The 12,211-nt window shown below is 51.5% G+C and overlaps 1 protein-coding gene and 1 pseudogene across 16 annotated transcripts in view; both read right to left on the reverse strand.

The window, feature by feature from the left end:
- UBE2F (ubiquitin conjugating enzyme E2 F (putative)) overlaps positions 1-12,211 on the reverse strand; it is an 85,428-nt gene that overhangs the window by 46,256 nt on the left and 26,961 nt on the right. For 2 of the 16 annotated variants that reach the window (XM_089916133.1, XM_089916128.1), the window contains exon 1: positions 5,626-5,805. The exons of 1 other annotated variant lie outside the window; for it this stretch is intronic. The gene's annotated coding sequence lies outside the window, so the exon portion shown is untranslated. Of the gene's footprint in view, positions 1-4,869; positions 5,406-5,625; positions 5,806-12,211 lie in introns of those variants that run through there. 13 more of the 16 variants (XM_089916138.1, XM_089916136.1, XM_089916137.1 and 10 more) reach the window with 12 other exon arrangements.
- On the reverse strand, positions 5-4,863 carry LOC149748493 (small ribosomal subunit protein eS19 pseudogene; annotated as a pseudogene).

A 12,211-nucleotide genomic window follows, 5' to 3' on the forward strand; every position in this document is an offset into this window, starting at 1 on the left:
GAAAGGCCAAAAGCAGGTTAAGACAGTGACTGGACAGTGAAGACAATGATGTAAGGTGGTTTTTAATATCTGTCCCATAATTTAGTTACAGAAAAATTTAGCATGTAAGATACAATAACACTGCATTCCTTCATAATGAATTTGGATAATCTCTATGCCTCTCTAAATCTGATGTTTTAAAGTATGAATGAAAATTCAACAAGGGAGAGCCAAGCATTTAACACTCACTGGGCGCCAGGCCCCGGGATGTAGCAGTGGCAATGCTCCTGGGCGCTCATGGTCTAGGGCAACCTCTGCTGAGGCCCACCGCTGTCCACTGGTAAGTCTGCCCATCCCCGCTGTGTGGACCATGCACCTGAGGGTGTGGCCCCAGGGCCTGGCCCAGCACAGACTGAAGGGAGTGTCCACCTCTGGTGAGGAGGGAGCACCGCAATGCTTTCTTTCCTCCTTCCTTTAATAAAGGTGTGGCTAGAACCTTAATAAGCATCTTCACGTTTATTTACATTGTACTGTATTTATATTGTTAGGCAATAGCAACATAGTTAAGCTATAATTAATGCTCCAAACTAGATTCTTTTCACTTGGCTACTTCCAACCCACCTATGTTTCAGGTTCCCTCACTGACAGCTCACTGGGAAGGATAATAAAGACCAAAAACAGGTGATGCACCTGACTGCTTCGGAGAAAGGACTAAAGATGTCAGCGATGTTTACAGATAGAACTGTCCTCTAGAATCTGCCTTCTGTTTCTAACATAAACCGCCATTCATCTGACAGGCCTCCTAACTCTTCTTGCTTGCTTTACCAGTTGGAGAGGAATTCTGGAACTTTTTTTTTTTTTTTAATTTTTAAATTTTATTTCTTATTTTTGGCTGTGTTGGGTCTTCGTTCCTGCGCATGGGCTTTCTCTAGCTGCAGCGAGCGGGGGCTACTCTTCATTGTGGTGTGTAGGCTTCTCACTGTGGTGGCTTCTCTTGTTGCGGAGCACGGGCTCTAGGCGCAGGGGTTCAGTAGTTGTGGATCACGGGCTCTAGAGTGCAGGGTCAGTAGTTGTGGCGCACGGGCTTAGCTGCTCCGTGCCATGTGGGATCTTCCCGGACCAGGGCTCGAACCCGTGTCCCCTGCATTGGCAGGCAGATTCTTAACCACTGCGCCACCAGGGAAGCCCTGGAACTTCTTTTGATTGAGGACAAAAATTGGTCACCAGCTCAATATTTTCATAATTTCCTTTGTTGCTTTAATGTAATTTCCTTTCAATACCACTCTGATCATTTTCAAAAGAAAATGATCTAAAAACTTCCAGATGAAAAACATGACCTAAGCACAGAACTTTTAGTTTGAAGCCAAGATCTTGTTTTTTTGTTTGCTTGTTTGTTTGTTTTTACGAATGAGGCAACTTATTAACCCAGCATCATTTGTTCTGATGCTTCTTCTTGGCAGCTGTCACCTGTCCAGCGATTCTGTCCAGATCTCTCTGTCCCTGAGGTGTTAGTTTGTGGCCCCCATCTTGGTCCTTTTCCACCATTTTCAGCCCCTCCAGGGCTTGGAGGACCCGACGGGTCTTGGAGCCTCTGCTTAAGTGGCTGGGCATGACGCCATGTCTCTGACGCCCCCCCATAGATCTTGGTCATGGCACCAACCCCAGCGCCGCCCCGGAGGTACAGGTGCCGTGCTGTGGAAGCAGCTCGTGTACAGAACCAGTTCTCATCGTAGGGAGCGAGCCCTTTATGCTTGGCCAGCTTGACAGTGTCCACCCATTCAGGGACTTTCAGCTTCCGGACTTTCTGAGGAAGGCTGCCAGAGCTCTGACGAACTCCCGCTGGTTCACGTCTTTTACAGGAAACTCCAGGCATCGTGCAGCCTCTGCACTGCCAGCCAGGGGCTGAAGCCAAGATCCTGAAAGCCAAACTATAAGAATAACTCTCCCCCCATCAGTATTTTTAACCATTTTAACCCAGGTCCCTCACATAGCTTTTCACACCATCTTCTGTGTATTCCCCCACCCCACAAAGACTGTAAGATTTAATTTTCTATTATTTGTACCATGAAAACAACATATTGAATATGACCTTCTGAAGTGTACAGGACCTATGCACAAACACACACACATCTAATCCCTTTAAGAGTCACTGGTCTAGGGACTTCCCTGGAGGCACAGTGGTTAAGAATCCGCCTGCCAATGCAGGGGACACGGGCTCGAGCCCTGGTCCGGGAAGATCCCACATGCCGCAGAGCAACTAAGCCCACACGCTACAAATACCAAACCTGCACTCTAGAGCCCGTGAGCCACAACTACTGAGCCCATGTGCCACAACTACTGAGCCCACGTGCCACAACTACTGAAGCCCGCGTGCCTAGAGCCCATGCTCTGCAATGAGAAGCCACGGCAATGAAAAGCCTACGCACCACAGCGAAGAGGAGCCCCCGCTTGCCGCGACTAGAGAAATCCCACGCGCGGCAATGAAGACCCAATGCAGCCTAAATAAATAAATAAACAAACAAATAAGTACATAATTTTTAAGAGGAGTCACTGGTCTAAATGCTTCAAGAGATAGTTCTATTACACATATTACACATAAGCACTCACAAGCTCCTAGAATTTCAAACCTGCAAAGGACTTCTCCCCTGACTCCCACTCTATTTTATGGATGTGGACTCTGGGACAACCAGGGCCCAGGAACTGGGTTGTCTGAGGCCACTCAGCTGCTAGAAGAGGTCACCACGAAACACTAGTTTCCCTCGTGTAGATGATGGGAATGTTTTTATCTCGAACGTGGTGATGGTTTCAGGGGTATATACGTACATCAAGACTGATCAAGTTGCATAGTTTAAGTATGTACAGTTTAGTGTACTTCAGTTATACCTCAATAAAATTGAAAAAAAATGTGAAACCAAACCATCGCTAGTTTCTTTACTCCCACTCTACCTCAGCTGGACCCACCGAGAGGACCATCACCGATGGACACACACCTTCCCAGCTTCACCCAGGGCAGGGACTACCGGTTCCGTTTACCAAGCCCCCTCACAAGGGAGGGCGGGGCGGGGGGAGCGGGGCGCGGAGTAGGGAGCTCCTGTGGGGGCTCCAGCTCACAAGCTACCAGACACAGCAGCACCAGCTAGAGCCAGCACCCCCCTGCTCAGCGGCCCCCGAACGATCCTGCCAGGAATCCCTCAAGCAGATCTGGATCCCAAAGCAGGGTCTGCCTCCCCAGCAAGCCCACTGCCAGGCACCCACACCTGAACACATCACTCTCACCACATCGACAGGGTCGCCTGATGGTGGGCCAAGATATGCGTCTATCACGAAGTCCCCTTGGTTTCTATCCTCTAGCTGACCTTGGTAATACAAACACGTCAAGCAATAAAAGCACAGCGTGTGTAAAGAGAGTTCTGTAGGCAGTACCCTAGGAAAGCATAATAAAGAGCCCAACAGACAGGGGAGTCCTAGGGCACATGATTGGTCCGCACCCAGCTCCCTGCAGACCCGCACTGAAGGAGCTGCTCAGAGGGTCCTGGCAAGACTCACTCATACACAGAAAGGCTCACACCAAGACACTCTTCTGTGTGGCTGCAGTCTGAGGACTCTGCTTAATTCTCGTATACTCCTACCCCACACCGAATTCTTCTCTGTGGGCAGAGTATGCCCCATACTCAATTCCATTTAGAGTCAGATTCCTGGTTTTCAATCGTCAACAAGTTTGTGGCCCTTAATAAAATACACAGGACACTGACTATGCAAGATATCAAAGAAAACACTGGCGTCTGTTTCCTGTAGAAGACAAAACTTAGTTTCCTAACATTCTATGAAATCTAAGTATATAATGACCATCTATTTCTCCATCATCTGTATCATTTTCACACACCACTTTAGGGACAGAGCAAAGGCCTAATCGGGGGATGCTACATAGCTGCTAATTTAACTCTGTACAAAGAGATCTGAACGAAAATAATCATTCAAGCTGTCAGGTTAGCTGAACACCTGCAGTTTGCTGCAGAATTCTCTCGTCTTTCTTCAGTATGCTTCACCCCTTGAAGACCTGATTTAAAACTAAACTTCCCCTTTACTGCAAATTACACTTTGACTAGGGCAGCATTTTCGGTAACAGCACCCTCAGTCTCTAAATTCCACAAGTTGTAATTGGCCCATTTAAGTTCTTCCTCTGGGTGGGACTTGCTTGCAGACTGTTCAGAGAAGATTCTGATGTGCCGTATTTACTAGGCTCATCATTGAGCAGTACTGACTCAGTGTTCCTGCTTATAGTGGCAAAATCAGGCCCTGTCACCCGTGCAGGGGCCAGTCAGCTCACGGGGTGAGGACCTCCTCATTTACGATTCTTCCTGCCCTAGACAAGTCCCAATCTAAGTGTAAAAGATGGAACCGCAGGTCACCAGGGGACAACAAACTTCTCCAGCCAAAGAGGCCCAGATCAGGACACAAAAAAGCCCACACCCCACCCTTCTCCTTTAGAATGTCAGGGCCCAAGGAACCTCCCACCTGGCTCCATGGCTGGCTGACTGATGACCTTTGGAGCCCAACCCTTTTACCTGAGCAGTAAACCTGTCTCCTCCTGCACTGCCCTGCCTACTACCTGAGCAGCAGGTATGTCTAGCCCTGCACCACCTAGCCTGGTGATGATTTCTGTCTCTGAACATCTCCCCCACCCGTGCCCTTCCCCTACCTTCATCCCCTTACTCAGCCATGAATCCTCTGCACAAGGTAGGTGGGCCTCCTCCCTGTTCCTCAACAACACCCCGCTCGTTTCTGGAAGCTTCTGCTCACCCTGACATCCAGGTCTGGAATGCTCTCCCTCCCTTCACCACCTAATCCTGCTGCTTCTTTAGGATAACAGATGACCACCCAGATTCCTACCTCTCCTCCAAGAAGCCTTCTCCGACCACTCCAGTCCATCCTGACCCCACTCCGGCGCTGGAGGGAAGGCAGAAGGGCGGACCCGATCCCCTCGTGGGACGGGATGAGGGAACTGAGACCCAGGGAGGGTGGGGCCACACCCAAGATTACACACCAAACTTGGCCGTACGGATCGGTCCAAGATGTCCTCCCCGCTCCTCTGGCCCGACAAGACCCTCCAAACCAGCCGTGGTCGCCCCCGGTTGTGGGGAAGCCGCAGGCAAGTTGGCGAGGCGGCAGCCGGGCTCCTCCTCACCCTCAGCGTCCCCCTGGCCTAGCCCGATTCCCAGACGATCAGGAGTCCGGCTGCCTAAGTCCGAGTCCCGTTGCCTCCGGCCACGTCGGGCCGGTGACCTTGGGCCCACTCGGCGCTGCGTTTCCTCCCGGACAATGCGGCTAGCAGCTCCACCCGCGACGGCGGGCGTGAGCGAGGCCGTGTGTGCGCCCGGCACAGGTCCGGGCTCGGGGCGCGCTGCCCCTGGAGCCCGGCCGCGGCCAGCGCCCCGGACCCAGCCCCGCGCCCCCCGGCCCACGCCCCGCAGCGTCCGCCCGCCCTCCAGCCCCCGACGCCCGGTCGTGAGGACCCGCACGGCCTGTGGCGGCCCCGGCGCCGCCCGCCCTCCGGCCCGCCCGCCGGGTGCAGCGGCGCCGCGGGAGCCGAGCCACCCTCCAGCCCGTGGCAGCCCCTCGCACACCGCACGGCCGCGCGCTCCTCACCTGGGCACCCCGAGACAGGCGAGGCGAGCCCGGCGCCCAACACCATGCCCGGCCGGCCGGCGGCGGCGAAACGCAGCCCCTTACAGCCGCACCGGCTCCGGGCGGCGAGACCGGAAGTGGCGGGGCGGGGACTCGCCGCTCTCGCCCGCGGCGGCCGAGACTGCAGAGGGCGCTTTAAAAAAAAAATTCAAAGCCCCGAAGAACTTTATTTGGAGCCTGACAGGCGAACAGCAGAGTGCGCCAGCCGGGGCTGGGCTCGGCGGCCGGCCTCTCGGGCCTCTCTCATTGGCTGAGGGCACGGCCTGGGGCGGGCACGGATCTAGCGGCCCGCGCTGATTGGTCAGCGGCGACCGGGGGCGAGGTCGCCCAGTCAGTTTCCAAGCCTGCGCGCCGAAGGGCCGGGTTCTCTGCGCGGTGTTCCTGCCTCCATTCGTTTGGCCGTGTGCTAAGTCTAGGCCTGCGGCTGAGAGGATCCCCGCGCAGCGTGGCCTGCAGGGGCTGCTAGGCCGGTACTGACTGCCTCGGTGGATGGGGCGCCCGCTGTGTGCCCATCACAGTGCTCAGGATGCAGAGGAGCGGCCGCCCCACAGCCCAAAGTGTCGGCAGTGAGCGGGGCCGGGCGATGAGCCGTGCAGCCACCAACCCCCGGGGTGCTCCGGGGAGACTGCAGTGGAATGCGTGGGCGCTTTCCTGTTGTCTTACGGTTTTCATGCCTTGTTTTAGCTCTAACACTTTTGCAAACTACTTACTTTAAAAGATCTGTTTCAAATTGTTCTAATTTCTAGCTCGTTGAATACAAATTATTCTCACGTCCATTCGCGTCCTGGTGTGGTTGGTAATAGGCGCTCTGGCAGGGTCAGGTAGGGCTCCTGGAGGAGTGAGCCATCTGAGAGAGGAGGTTCACCTCGTGGACAGGGACAAAAGAGCCAAGGAGTTAGAATTTTATTTCCAGAAGCCCCACTGATAGGTTTTAAACGGTGGAGTGACAATATCAAGTTTCCTTTCTGAAAGAGGCTTCTGGCTCTGAGAGAGCTGGTGGGAGGGGCGCCAGGCAGAGAGGAGACCCGAGGGAGGAAGACCAGTCACGGACAAAATTCACGGTATTCCTTCTGTCTGGGAACAGTTTCCTCCTTCTTCACCCGGCTAACTCCTAAATTTTCCTAAGCTTAGACACCACTTGCTCAGAGAGGGCCCAAGGTCTGGGAGAGGCAGGTGCCCCTCTGTGACTTTGCTGAAGCCCAGTGCTTCCGCATTCCTGGTGCTCAAGACACCGTCAATGCCTGTTTCCCCGAGCTCAGCTCCTCAGGTCCTCCTCTTCTGTGTTTCCCATAACACTCCTCCCCGATCCTGGCGACAGGGGGTCAAAACACATCTGCCGGATAAGTATTGCATGAGCTTGTAGCAGCAGTCCTGGCGAGAGAAGATAAGGCCTGAAGCAAGGCAGCAAATTAAGGTACAGTGCATTGGCTTGAGTATTTGTCTTGCTAAGGAACACTGTAGGACAGCCTGAGCGCACATGGGCCCGTGGTGGCCCAAATCTCACCACTGTGGATAAATGAAGCTTCATTTCATGAGGCTGCCTCATGCCTTCACCTGAGCCTTATTTAGGGTTTACTAGGTTATTGACTCATGTAATCCTCACAACAACCTCATGAAACAGGTGTTTTATTATCCCCATTTTACAGATGAGGAAACCGAGGCACAGACATTAAGTAGACTGCCTGATAAAGCAGAGCTGGGATTTTCCCTCAACCAATGCGCCATGTCCAATAGGTGGCAGGAGAGGGGCAAAGCTGGCCCTCCTGCTTCCTGGAGAAGCAATTTGTGTTCATCTGCGGCTCCTTCAGAACCGAACTTTCACCAGCTTAAGCACAAAACATTTAGAAGACAAGATATGCTCATAGGATATAAAGAGACAACTGGGAGCCCGGCCTCTAGCTCTCAGTGGCTCCATCTGAGTCCTGGCCTCTGGGGGCTGGCCTTGTCCTCCCAGATGCCTCAGTGGAGCTGGGGCCTGGCCTCAGATACATCTTTACAATCCAGGCCACAGAGGGGGCTGTCCCTTCCCTCCCAATTTCACATTTTCCGGGATAGGATGGCTGGGCTCAGATCATGTGCTCACCCTGTGTGTGTTTGTGTGTGTGTGTGTGTGTGTGTGTGTGTGTATGTGCATGCATACCCGAACATATAAGAGGAAGGGGTAGAGGACCAATTGTGAGCCTCTAACAGGGAAGAACCTTTGTATTTTATTACAAGTTAATCACGAAAGGGATGTTGCCTAGAAGCTTAAATTATACATAATGTTCCATCCCTGGGAACCCTGCCTCCCAGGTAATGAGCATTAAGCTACAATGCCTATGTTTAGCTCACAGGAAACATCCTGACCAGGCCCACCTGTGAATGGCTGCAGAAAGGAAGAAATTAGCACATCCCTTTGGGAGGCTGACCAGAACCAGGACCTTACCCCCTCCCCTTTGAGTATAAAAGAAGCCTGAATTCTAGCTTGGGTGAGATGATTCTTTGGGACACTGGTCCATCACCTTCTCAGTTTGCTGGCTTTCTGAATAAAGTCACTATTCCTTTCCCCAACAACTTGTCTCTTGATTTATTGGCCTGTCGTGCAGTGAGAGCATGAGCTTGGACTCGGCAATAAGCCTCCCAGGATAGTACTGGTGCCAGGGGACGAGCCGGTGGACACAACTCATTAGGTGTCCTTCCCACCTCCTTCACCCCTACCCTGAGAAGCTCAACCCAGGGCTTCTGGCTGGAACAGGGAAGGGGAGATGTCCCCTAACTTTTCAGCCATTCCTGTCTCTGGACACAGCTTCACAAGCTGTCCCAGAAGCTGTCCCGGCCTGGTCTGGGACTGACCTGGGTGACATGCTACCACCAAGCCAGGGCTCTGGGCAGTCTTCAGCCTGGGGCAGGCTGCCAGCTGGTTAACATCGTCTGGTGCGAGGGCCTGGGTGCCTGCTGGGTTAGGGCAGGGCTTCCTAGGCAGGAAAAGCCTAGGGAAGCCCTAAGGGGCGAGCCTTCCTTAGTCATTCCCTCCACTCTTCCCTCCTGCACACGCTGTGGACGGAGCAGAGCTCTCCCACACCAGTGGCACCCGATCGGGGTAGACGTTCCTGGCTCCGTGTTTCAGTGGAAGACTGCTCTGCCCCACACCGTCCTATGGACTCGAAGCCTTTGCCAGGGCAAGACCTCAGCGATGTTCCAAACGCAGCCCCTTGCGTGGATTGGGAAACTGCACTGGCAACACTAGGTGTGGAGTAGACGTCGATGGAAGGGTCCAGCTCAACCCTCAGCTGGTACCTGCTCCAACCTGTTCTGTGTTGTTCCAGGTTATTCCACGGCGTGCATCCTACCCTCCAACCAGGCCCTATTCTCCTAGGGAGTAAGGCCCAGGGCACTGAAGAGCAGCCTGGAGACACACAGGCCCGTGTCCCTACAGGTCCTTCTGAAATATATGTCAGTAAGTCAAGAACTGTATCATGAGCATCTACCAAGTGCTGAGTGCTGGAAGGGGACAATGTATACAGCACAGACCCTGCCCTCCAAAACCACGAGCTCCTTGGAGAACTAGTACGGGTAAATCATGATAGAATGAGGGATACAACTGGGACTCAAGGTTTGCTCTGCACACAGCAGATCAGCGACTCCGCAGTCCCGCTTGAGTTTAGAGACTGTTGGGAGAAGGAGGGAGGGAGGATAGCTTAGAGTCTATCTATGCCTTAGAGTCCAGCTGGGGAGGCTGAAGACGAATGTACAAAACCCAAGGTCCTCCTGGTGCTTCTGTTGCTAAAAGTAGAGGTGGTACGTTATTGTTAGGAAAAGCTTTATTGGGCCTTTTACGGTGAAAGGCAGTGCCCTGGGTCTAATTTGGAGAGGAGAGGATGAAGCAAAGACGACACCAGACAAACAGTGGCTGGCAGTGGTTGTGGGGTACCGGGAGAGGTTGTCAACCGAGAATCGGGGCTTGAATGATGGTGGTGATGATGGTGGTGGAAGCAGCTATCATCCAGGCAGCAGACCGTTGGACTCGAAGTAGTATGGCTCTAACCACACATCTAGTATAATTAACTTTTGACTGCTCCATAACTGGCCTCCAGGGAAAGCATCGTGTTTCCTTTTATTCCTTTAAAAAATAATAAATGGGCTGTGACAGCTTTCCTGAAAAGGGACTGAATCAAAGCAGTGTTTTAAATATTACAGGACTGAGATTTTCTCACTCACCCTAAAGCCACACTGGGCACATTTTAACAAGGGCTGTGCGTTGTAACTGGAATGGAGACATCGTACAATCAGCTCCCCGTGGTCCCTGCTGCCCCTTCCTGCAGACTGCACTTCTGTGATTCTTCCCCTTCGGGTCACCCCGTCAGATCAGGCCCCTATGTGGAAAAGCCCTGGGAACATTACACAAGAGAGAAGCTGCCTTTCTCTGAGGCTTTTGCTTTTACTTTCTCAGGAAAATATATTAAAATCTCTGCCTTTGTCACACTCTCTCCTGTTTTGCACTGCATATTCTTTTGTGTTAGTTACTGACTGAAATCTGTTCATGTTTTCAGGTATTTTTATGCTGCTGATGAAAAGTTTTTATAGTTTAGTTCTGGTAGGGGACATGAATAGTAGGAGTGTGTGTGTGTGTGTGTGTGTGTGTGTGTGTGTGTGTGTGACCATACATGCTAAGCTGAATAATAGCCCCCTGAAGGTGTCCTTGAACTAATTACTAGAAACTGTGAATATGTTACTTTACATGGTAAAATGGACTTTGCAGTTATGATTAAGTTAAGGATTTTGAGATGGGGAGTGCTACACATGGAATGTTTATGTCCCCCCCCAATTCATATGTTGAATTCCTAGCCCCCGAGGTGATGATATTAGGAGGTGAGGACTTTGAGAGGTGATTAGGTCATGAGGGTGGAGCCCTCATGAATGGGATTAGTGACTTTATAAAAAAAAAGTCAGAGAGTTCCCTTGTCCCTCCTGCCATGTGGGGACACAGAGAGAAGGTGGCCATCTATGAATCAGAAAGTGGAACCTCCCCTGTTACCAAATCTGCCGACACCTTGATCTTGGACTTCCAGCCTCCAGAACCATGAGAAGTAAATTTCTGTTGTTTATATCCACCCAGTTTGTGGTATTTTGTTATAGTGGCCTAAATGGACTAAAATGGGGATTATCCAGGTGGGCCCATCATAATCACAAGGTCCTTACAGGAGAGAGTCAGGACATCAGAGTCACTAGTAGAGGATGTGACAGTGGAAGCAGAGATGGGGGTGATTGGAGGAAGAGGCCTGAGCCAAGGAGTACAAGGGGCTCTAGAAGCTGAAAAAGGCAAGAACATGTCTCCCCTGAATCCTCTGGAAGGAACAGGGCCCTGTAGACACCCTGATTTTGGATTTCTGAGTTTCAGGACCGCTAGAGAATAAGTACGTGTTTTAAACCACTGTTGGTTATGGTACCCATAGGAAGCTCATGCACAGTATCTCCAGGAATCGTGCCAAGAATGGTGGTTGGTGGCTTCAAGGGCAGCCTGGGATCTGGGTATTAAGGAGACTCCCTGGAGGACTGCGCAGGTGCCATCAGCCCAGGGCTCATCATGACACATTCATAGGGATTCAGGATGCTCAGACCGCTCCTGCAGTGAGGTGCTGCTGCCTGGGTTTTATATTTTGTATCATACCTATAGTTTTTGTAGTTCTAAGTATCTGGCATTGTCTGCTTTGGTGAGTGATATGGGAAGAGTGCCACAAAACCTGTTTTCCCTTAAAAAAAAAAAGAACCCTGTGGTTGAAAATGTATATCCATGAGAGTTTATGTAAACACCCGAGGGAAGAAGGTAGGAACAGGATGAGGAGCAACCATCCTGTGTTCTGAGCATCTGTAACAGCCCAAGATGACATCCATTGGGCTGCATCTTGGGCTGCAACCCCTGGGACCACACTGGGGTCACCCAAGACAGTCACCTGGCACATCAAGGCAGTCCCACCTCCAGGGAGAGTCCCTCCCCCTGCAGCCACAGCTCCATCTCACTGGAGACTGGGGTGAAGAACCAACATCCCAGTAACTCCTTTCTAAACCCTCATGACTGACGTCTGACTCCGGAACTCTGGTGATGGCCACGCTGTGGTTCCTGTTTGTGAAGAGGAGGAGCCGCCGTTCAGAGTGGACCTGGGCTACTGCTTGCTCTGCTGGTATCAGGTGACCCAGCACAAACCTTTAAGAGGGCAATAAAAGTCCTAAAAGCCTTCAGATCTTTTGACCCAGTAATTCTATTGTAGGGATTGGCCTAACGGAGTAATCCAAAAGCAGACAAAGCCCTGGCACAAGAATACCCATTGTTACAGAACTTGGAAGCAACCTCAAGCTCAGTATTAGGGGAAGGTTAACTAAAGTACCATTCATTTACTTACAAGAATATTACACAGTGATTAAACTTGATTGTTATGCAGATTATGTAGAAGCATGAACATGCTTATTAAATTAAATGAAACAATCAACATTCAAATTGTATAAATTCAATGACCGCAATTCTGGAAAACAAATATATGGGCAGAGACTAGAGGTAAATTAACAAAAATGA

This window comes from Delphinapterus leucas, chromosome 8, assembly GCF_059928025.1.
Source record: "Delphinapterus leucas isolate spDelLeu-1000000601 "Yukka" chromosome 8, BTC_Dleu_Yukka2, whole genome shotgun sequence".
Classification (NCBI taxonomy): Eukaryota; Metazoa; Chordata; class Mammalia; order Artiodactyla; family Monodontidae; genus Delphinapterus; species Delphinapterus leucas.